The sequence below is a fragment of the Clupea harengus genome, chromosome 15 (assembly GCF_900700415.2).
Source record: "Clupea harengus chromosome 15, Ch_v2.0.2, whole genome shotgun sequence".
Classification (NCBI taxonomy): domain Eukaryota; kingdom Metazoa; phylum Chordata; class Actinopteri; order Clupeiformes; family Clupeidae; genus Clupea; species Clupea harengus.
Window position 1 is genome coordinate 21,747,488 of NC_045166.1, and position 9,456 is coordinate 21,756,943.

The window sequence follows — 9,456 nt, forward strand, 5'->3', positions numbered from 1 at the left end:
CTTGCACCTGTGCTTCACTGACACCTGCGCCAAGGTTCCAAGGTTCCTCTTCTCTCTGTCCCTCTCCATTCAACTGTATAACTAGGGATATTAAGAGACACCTTCCATACTCTAATTTGTTTTCTCTTTCCTTTCTTCTTTCCTTCTTCCACTCTTCTTTCCTTCTTCCAATCTTTTTTCCTTCTCTCACTCTTCTTCCTTTCTTCTTTCCTTCTTTCACTCTTCTTTCCTTTCTTCTTTCCATCTTCTACTCTTCTTTCCTTTCTTCACTCTTCTCTTTTCTTCTTTCCTTCTTCCACTCTTCTTTCCTTCTTTCACTCTTCTTTCTTTTCTTCTTTCCTTCTTCTACTCTTCTTTCCTTTCTTCACTCTTCTTTCTTTTCTTCTTCAACTCTTCTTTCCTTCTTCCACTCTTCTTTCCTTTCTTTCACTCTTCTTTCTTTTCTTCTTCCACTCTTCCTTCCTTCTTCCACTCTCTTTCCTTTCTTCCACTCTTCTTCCTTCTTTTACTCTTCTTTCCTTTCTTCTTTGCTTCTTCACTCTTCTTTCTTTTCTTGTTCCTTTCTTAACTTTTGCATTTCATGCACTGGTATTTCCTTCAGGAAATGCATTTTCTAGTTATTCTCTTTACCGACTTCTGCGCTTAATTCAGCTTGAACCGCTTAACGTAGAAACTTCGTTCAAACTTTGCTGCATAGGTCTTGTTAAGGACACTTATGCTATGTATTTTTCATTTTTCTAAACTTTATACTTTTTAAAATATTAAATAAAAACTAATACAATTTCTCCCATTGACTTACATTGGGCCATTATGACATCATAATAGGGTCTTTAAACTGGCTTGCACCTGTGCTTCACTGACACCTGCGCCAAGGTTCCAAGGCTCCTCTTCTCTCTGTCCCTCTCCATTCAACTGTATAACTAGGAATATTATTCTTTCCTTCTTCCTCTCTTCTTCTTTCCTTCTTCCACTCTCCTTTCCTTTCTTCTTTCCTTCTTCCACTCTTCTTTCCTTCTTCTACTCTTCTTTTCTTTCTTCACTCTTCTTTCCTTCTTCCACTCTTCTTTCCTTCTTTTACTCTTCTTTCCTTTCTTCTTTCCTTCTTTCTTTTCTTCTTCCACTTCTTCTCCTTTCTTCTTTCCTTCTTTCACTCTTCTTTCTTTTCTTCTTTCCTTTCTTCACTCTTCTTTCCTTTATTCTTTCCTTCTTCCACTCTTTATTCCTATCTTCACTCTTCTTTCTTTTCTTCTTTCCTTCTTCCTCTCTTCTTTCCTTCTTTTACTCTTCTTTCCTTTCTTCTTTCCTTCTTTCACTCTTCTTACTTTTCTTCTTCCTTTCTTAACTTTTGCATTTCATGCACTGGTATTTCCTTCAGGAAATGCATTTTCTAGTTTATTTTTTATTATAACAATATAAGTGAAAGACAAACTTAAACGTATCAATTGCACACATCCTTCAATAGAACATTTGAATAACACACTTAAGAGAATCAATGCACACATCATGTGCATTAATGTTAGCTAACCAGCTCTTTGTAAGTTAGGTTGTGCAAGCACTCAACATGCATTATGGTTTAGTTGAGTTAGCTAATCGTGGCTAACGGGATTTCGCTAACGCTGGCTATTATAGTTGTGTCAAAAGGAAATATATGGTCTAACCAGCTAGCTATAGACCTGTTCATTATTAAGATTATACAAGTACTCTGTATGCTGTTATATTCTGTTAGTTGTGGCTAGCGGGACTTCGCTAACACTTTAGCCTAGTGTCAGATGAATGAACATGTCTATACCCTATGGTCAAATCAGCTAGCTAACGCTAGCTAGCAAACAATTCTGTTGGTGCTCAACATTAGCTGGTTGCCTTAATAGGAATTTAGGTTAAGTTACACTTAACTGAAAACACATTTTTACCTTGTCCACTTGAGCATCCTTCAATAGTTATCTTGATAATGTAATAGACTACTCTGTAAAAGATGTATTTAATTTCCCTCCGGATAAATAAAGTATCTATCTATCTATCTATCTATCTATACTCTGCTAACTACCTACTACCTTCACCAGTTGGATAAGTTGGAGCAGTCAGTGGTCACCTTCCACCAATTCACCTTGCCCTTGGTGACCACATAATCGTTCTGTATTACCTATTTGTATTAGCCATTTCACACAATTCAGAAAAACGAAAACGTGCAGGAATTATAGGCCTGTAATTATAATGTTATGAATGTGCGTTATTTGGAAGAAAGTCGAGGTGTGACTGCATACAGTGGATCCCCCGCCCCCCCTTGTCCGTTCCATTTGGGAGACCCCTCCCTTTCCCCCTTCTCTCTTCTCACTCAGGATCTGTCCACGGCACCTTCTTAGCGAGCAGAGGCGCCTGCAGCTGCAGGGGGCGCCAATTTGCCAAATCCCACACACAGTGATATGATAGATAATAGAAAACCGCTTCGCGGCCCAGATGATTTTTTTTTTTTTTTAAGTGCTCTTGCCGCCCCCCACGTTTTATGAAAAAGTCCGCCCCGGGCGGCTGCCCGGGTCGCCCGTGCCTAAAACCGCCCCTGGGTCCCAGACCAGGTCAGGTCATTTACCGTGGAAAATTGTTTTCCTGCTTGGTTTTGTGACACTGCAGCAATCAAACATTGCTCTGCGCGATGTCTCTGCGTACCGCACTGCAGGGGATTGTTCAACTGGATGTGAATTAAACTGTGTTAAAAGTAGGTGGGAACCACTTGGAGTTCTTTGAGTTCCCAACCCATCTTCACATAGGGTTATCGTCATCTATTGCATCCCAGGGCTCACTGTTGGGCTGATGATTCAGTAACCACGACATGTTTTTATATTTATCTTAGACAGACACACGTTTTATTTCCATATCGTACTGATTGACAAGCCAAGCTAGCGTAAACGCTTTCACTGAAGTTACGTGCTAAACAAAACCGATGTAACGTTTACATTACGAACTAGGTTATGCTACGTCTAATTATTACACAATTGCTATGAATGGAAACAGCTATGTGTAACTTCTATAATGTTACTCTGAGCTGAAACAGGCACACGTCCAAGTATTGACAGTGATTCAAGTAGTTGTTGAAAGATTGTATCAGTTAACTAACCATCTAGTTAGCTTGCTATCTGTATATGACACCTGACCAGCGTCGTTTCATCGTTTACAGAGCTGGCAACTTTTCCAAAAACTTGGAGTGAGATTTTGACGCGGGTGACCAACATTTTGGGAATCAGGGAATTGGAATTAATTTGGCGTTGTACGCATGTTGTGCCCTGCATCCTGGTGGTTTGTGGGGCCCAAAGACGTTGATAGGGGCGGCCTACTGGAGATGGACAACTTTGGTTACATTCTGTGAAGCCAATACATAGCTGAATTTTGGTTTAAGGTGATGTTATTTCCTGCATTCTAGTGGATTTTTGGGTGGTATGCTAAAGATGTGCAATACCTGAACTTATTCTGATTCATGTTCATCTGATCATGACTTGTAGGGCCTTCTAGACTTGAGCTGAACATTCAACCAGAAAACTATTGTTGTGCCTCAATGACTGTCTATGTACCACAATATAGCCTAATTAGTAGACCTGTGTTTAAGATTTGACCAAGGTAGGTTGATTGACATTTTGATTACAATGGTATTCAACTAATTCTTAACTGAAACCTTACCTATACTGTTAATAATTGTATTCTAAAGAGCACTTAATGATTTATGTTCAGCAAAAAATTACACAACATTAGTTAGGGAGAAATATTTTTCATTATTCAAAGCCTCCAACCACACGTTCCATCAAAAAAAAAGTGCAACAAATAAAGTGCTTATACAGTAGCCTTTTTAAGCAATACAATGGATCAACACATGACAAAAATTACTAAAAATGAGGTATCAGATGCAGATCAGAAGCTGGTTAGTCATTTTCTAAGATCTGTGGGCAAGGTTGTACTGGCCTGTGGCCTTCTTGGACATACCATATTTTGTGACCTCTGAGGGGGGACCATCTGAAACAGGGCTCCAGGTTGGCCATCTTTATGGCCATTATTGAGGACAGGGTGCCATCCAATGCCAGGCTATTTCTGGTCTTAGTTTTGTTCAGTCCCACAACTAAAAACACCCTCTCAGCATCTGCATTCGAATGGGGCAACACCAGGACCAGCTTGGCGAAGGCAGCAAGCCTCTCAAATTCTTTGGCTCCTGTCACCTATGGAAAATGAACCAAGAACAAAATGGAAAAACATACCATATTTTGTTTTGATTAATACTGTAAGTGTACTGTAACAAATTTCTGATACAACATGCATAGTTTGCATCATGTATGCCGTGAGAAATTGGATGTGTGGCGTGAGTGCGTGTGAAAACATGCAAAAGCGTGTGTCTTACGGCGAAACCGTGAGAGGTGGCAGTTCTGAACTCTCACGGTTGCGCCGTAGGGTTACAGATGAAAAGTAACGAACGCGTCTTGGCCAAAATCAGATTTTTTTTTGCCGTGAGAAATTGGATGTGTGGCGTGGTGTGTGAAAACATGCAAAAGCGTGTGTCTCACGGCGAAACCGTGAGAGTTGGCAGCTCTGCGTTTATCATACAGCTACTGGAACTGATCATGCATAATATGATTGCTATTGATAACGATAACAGTACAGGAGGAGTGTATGTTTATGTGCTGCAGTGTCACAGTGTATTGTTCAAGCATGCTCACATTCAGTGTTCACTTGCTTATTGGCAACGAGGTTGGCTGGATCCTAACCAGTGTCGTGACTGACTGCTGGGGTATGTAAATTCATTATTGTGTGTAAAGAAATAAAATCACTGTACCTGCATTTTGTCTAACATCTGTTTTCAAAATGTGTCGCTTATTTCTTTCTCAGGCTGTGGATGACTTTGGTGTGCCAAGCATGGACCGAGTTGACAGCATGGCAGAGTATCTGGTGGAGCTGAGGAACCAGCCCTCTCTGGCCCTCACTAACCAGCAGGTCAGGAACATTTATTGTCATGCTACTTTCCCTCTGTGCCCTGTCATACATATTCACACTTGCATATGTTTTTGTCTTTTCTACGGGCTGCTGTGTTCTCTCTCTCTGTCCAGATAAGATCTCATCCTGGATGACTACAGGAGGATCAGGCGGCGCATTCTGACCAATGGGGCTGTTATGCAGCAGACCACCGCATGTCTGTGGGCAACTGACCCTCTCCACCCTGCTTATGTGTGCCCACCATCTGCACCCCCCCTCAACCAGGCCCAGTTCACCAGTACTACCCGGCTGGCAGCACCGTGGGCACCGCAGGCACAGGTGAAGAGGATGGTTTCGTCCGCAGTCGCAACACCAGGTGTGAGGTCGTGCCCACCCTCAGGACCTGTGCTGGGTGCTGCTCAACAGGCTCCGGGTGCCAGCCTCTCCTCTGCCGTTTCTGCTCCAGTCTGAAAACGGACCTTCACAACGCGAGCAAGAAATGCAGGCAGTTCAGGACAGCGGAGACTGGACACAGCCAGTACAAGGGCATTATATACTGCCCTTCTGTAGAGGCTGTTCCCAAGGAGCAGTGATTGGAGGATATATAAAAAAATGCATGAAAAATAAATTAATAAATTGTTCCCCCTCCCGTCAGTCAGTGGAGAGCAAAAAAAGTAACGTTGGTTAACTTGGTAGAGAGGAGGTAGAGTAATGGAGGAATTAAGGTTATCTTAAAAAGTGGAGAAAACTGGAACAGTAGGTAACCTGATACCGAGCTAAATGTGTAAGCAAGTAAAACGAGTAGCCTCAAAGCAAAATATAAAATGATAGATTGTGAAGGTCAGTCGCTGTTCTTCTGAAAAAATTACATGTGGTCACAATGCAGGCAGCACAGAGAGACAGGGAGAGAGACAGGGAGAGAGACAGGCATGCTGAAAGCAGTGGCCAGACAGGCACATGCAGGTGATCAGGTGAGAAATGTGAATGAACAACATTAGTTTTAATCTAGGCCTACATGTCAGCAATAAATAAAAGTACTACTAATAAAAGCAGAATATATTAAATCAAAATGATCATGAAGGTCAGTCACAGTTCTTCTGATAACATAATGACATGTGGTCACAATGCAGGCAGCAAAGGGAGACAGAAAGGCATGCTGAAAGCAGTGGCCAGACAGGGATTTTTTTTTTTTTTTTAAGGGATAGTCTGTCATTTGTTTGAGTAAAGCATTAGTTGTTCTAATTAAAATATTTACATAAACATGCTTTGGGTATTTGCTCTTTTTCCATTGGAGGCTATCCTATTTGCTACAGTACTACTGGAAAAGGCATAATTATAATTGGTAGGTGTGTTTAAGGTCAGTAAAAAGTAAGCAACTCACCAAAACAAAGTGGAGGGGCAGTCACTGTCTCGGGGAAATTACACTATTCCTTTAGACGTGAATTCAAATGGTCAATGTAGTCCTCAAAACTATGTTCTAAATGTGCAAATTTTCATATATAAATATAGAATTGTAGGCAATGCACAAAATGATGGGGAAGGGTATTCATTTGGACCCCCTTTGTTCAGGCATTCTTTACTCTGCGCACCTCCCCCCAACTAAATTGGCGCCTAAGAAACATATGCTAGAGTTCATATCTCGAACCGCAGCAGCATCCGGTGACCATTCTCCATCTAGTTGGGGCCTGACGTATCTTTACTTGCGCTTGCGCATAGCCTCCCTCTCACTTCCCCCATCTCCATTGAGCGCGTGACCGCGTTTACTCGCAACTGCGCATACCCACACAGGCACCCGCTCACACACGCACGCACCCGCTCACACACACACACACACACAGACAGAGACGAGGAAGCTAACGCATCCTCCTCTGCATTCCTAAAACAGACTACCTCATTCCCCAATTCCACTTTGTGCCTTGTTCAATTGTTTTACTCCAGTGTTTATGTGATTATACCTGATTTAATATTAGCCATTAATTACTGTTTGTTATTTTTAATAAATTGTTTATTTTAGACTTAAACCATTGTCTTCCCTGTTATTGTCCCAATATTCCACTGAAAGCCATTTTCCCCAATCAAGTACTCCAATTGCCTTCACTTCTCTAGTTGTTTCATGAAGTGTTATATACTTTGTAATGAAATTATAGTACTTTAGTATTGTGATACCATACTTAGACTGTAGCATAGTGGTACAACTAGAGCTTCCCATTATTTTAGTAACTTAATTATAAATATTAAATACTAAAGTTAATGATTATTACATTTTATGAGACTGATTTAATTAAACTAATGTAACAACCCCGGTTTCACCTACATCACTCAGCAGCCAATTACATACCTATTAGTATACTTCCCATAATGTCCAAAGTTTTGGAAAAATTAGCAGTAGAGCAACTAATTTATCCTCTTAACTCTAATCAGCTTTAACACCCCATGCAGCATGGTTTTAGATCAAATCACTCCACCGAGACTGCAACGGTCTATTTTATTGAAAGGGTCATGTCCCTTAAGGTTAGAGGAGGAGTTGTGGGTGCAGTATTTCTAGATCTCCGGAAAGCGTTTGACACGGTCAACCACAACATACTTCACTCTAAGTTTGATCAGTTTAACTTTTCTTCTTCTGCATCCAACTAGTTCAAATCATACTTATCAACGCGAACTCAGTGTGTTAAAATAAACAATGTATTATCTGACTTCAAAAATCTGTCCACAGGTGTTCCCCAAGGTTCAATCCTGGGTACACTTCTTTTAAGTCTTTATATTAACGATTTACCATCTGTATGCCAAGACTGTGAGGTTCTGATGTACGCAGACGACACTGTGATCTTTGGGTGGGGTAAGAATATCGTAGAAGTCGCTGATAAGCTTACAAAGATCATGGTTGATGTGTCTGACTGGTTAAACAAATGTTGTCTTCAGCTTAACACTTCCAAAACCGTTGCTATGTTATTTTCTAAAACCAGCAAGTCTCACACTGAACCCGATGTTTTTATTTCTGATCAAAGAATCAAGATTGTGACCTTTTATGCTTTTAAGGGCTCCGTAGTATTCTCATGCCAAAATGTCACTTCAACTCTTTTCTCTCCGTCTGTCCTCTACCCCCACCCCTCCCTCTGCTGGCTAGCTCTTCTTCTTCTCCTGTTTGGCTGGACAAATGTGGGACAGGATGAGATCGATCATGTTCTTCACAATGTTTCGGGCAGGGTGCACAAGGTGGGGCTGGGTTGGGTGCGCCAGAGTCATGTCCCACGCGTCCAGCAGCACCACCCCTGCAGGCTGCGGAACATGGCCCTCAGTACGAGTCTAGCTGCACGGAGAACCAGTCGCTGTAGTATAGGCTGACCTCCGGGCCCTGCTCCCGCGGGTTAGCCGTACGCACAACCACCAGCGTGCCTGGCGCCCGGTCCAAAAGGCGGGCTAAGGCGCGGCGGATATGACGCAGTCGCCGCATGTATACCTGTACGGGGAATGTGGTGAAGTGCGCCCAGATGCTCAGAGCCACAATGGTGTCATGGCCGCCTGGCAGGCCGTCAAGTTCGTTAGCTACGTAGCGTAGCTCGCTGGTGGAGACGGTGGTCCAGCTGATGGGCGGGCCGTGGCAGCGGTACTTCAGCAGGATGTTGTGGACGATATCTACAGCCAGGAAGGGCCCCACGTTCTTTGGGCTGTGGAGGTTGATCTCCTTCAGTTCTGTAGGTGGAGGGAGAGAGAGAGAGAGAGGGAGAGAGACAGGGAGAGAGACAGAAATTACTTTTGACAAGTTAGTTAGACAAGTTAGACAAAGTGAACGTGTGCATACAATATCAAAATGCATTGCTAAATTTGAAAATATGATGATAGGAAAAAAAAATGTCAGCATTATGCAGATCAGTGCTGACCTGGAACAAAGGCGTTGAGGTACTCAAACCACTGTCGAACCGTAGAGTCTCCATACATGTAAAACAGTTTCCCTTGAAGACACTGAGTAATGGTGGAGGAGTCATTGAACTGTTGTATTGGGATTCCAGCTAAAGGTCTCCAAGAACCCTGGTAGTAATACCCAGACGGCAGGAACTTTGCCCGGTCTCTGCGAACCAAAGACAGCTCTGCGGAGGAGAAGTAGAATTAGAACTCTGCTGCACGCATACACATGTGTGGACACACACACAAAAACGTGCGCGTGCGCACACACACACACACACACACGCACAAACACAGATGTACATTTATAAAATACACACCAAAGCCACAGATTACTACACTTTGATTAGCATTTCTTAAAACACACACACACAGTGGCGATTTAAGCCTGAAATTTCTGGTGAGGCAATTTTGTCACCGTCACAAAAATAGAGGTAGCTGATTATTATACAGTGGGGAAAATAAGTATTTGAACTACTGCCGATTTCGCAAGTTTGGCCACTTACAAAGAAATGTATGATCTATAATTGTAATGGTAGGTGTATTTTAACAGTGAGAAATAGAATATCAACAAACAAATCCAGAAAACTGCATTTTATAACATTTATGACT

The 9,456-nt window shown here is 42.1% G+C and overlaps 1 pseudogene; it reads right to left on the bottom strand.

The window, feature by feature from the left end:
* Positions 1–7,025: 7,025 nt before the first annotated feature.
* On the bottom strand, positions 7,026–9,048 carry LOC105897966 (annotated as a pseudogene).
* Between the last annotated feature and the right edge of the window lie 408 nt (positions 9,049–9,456).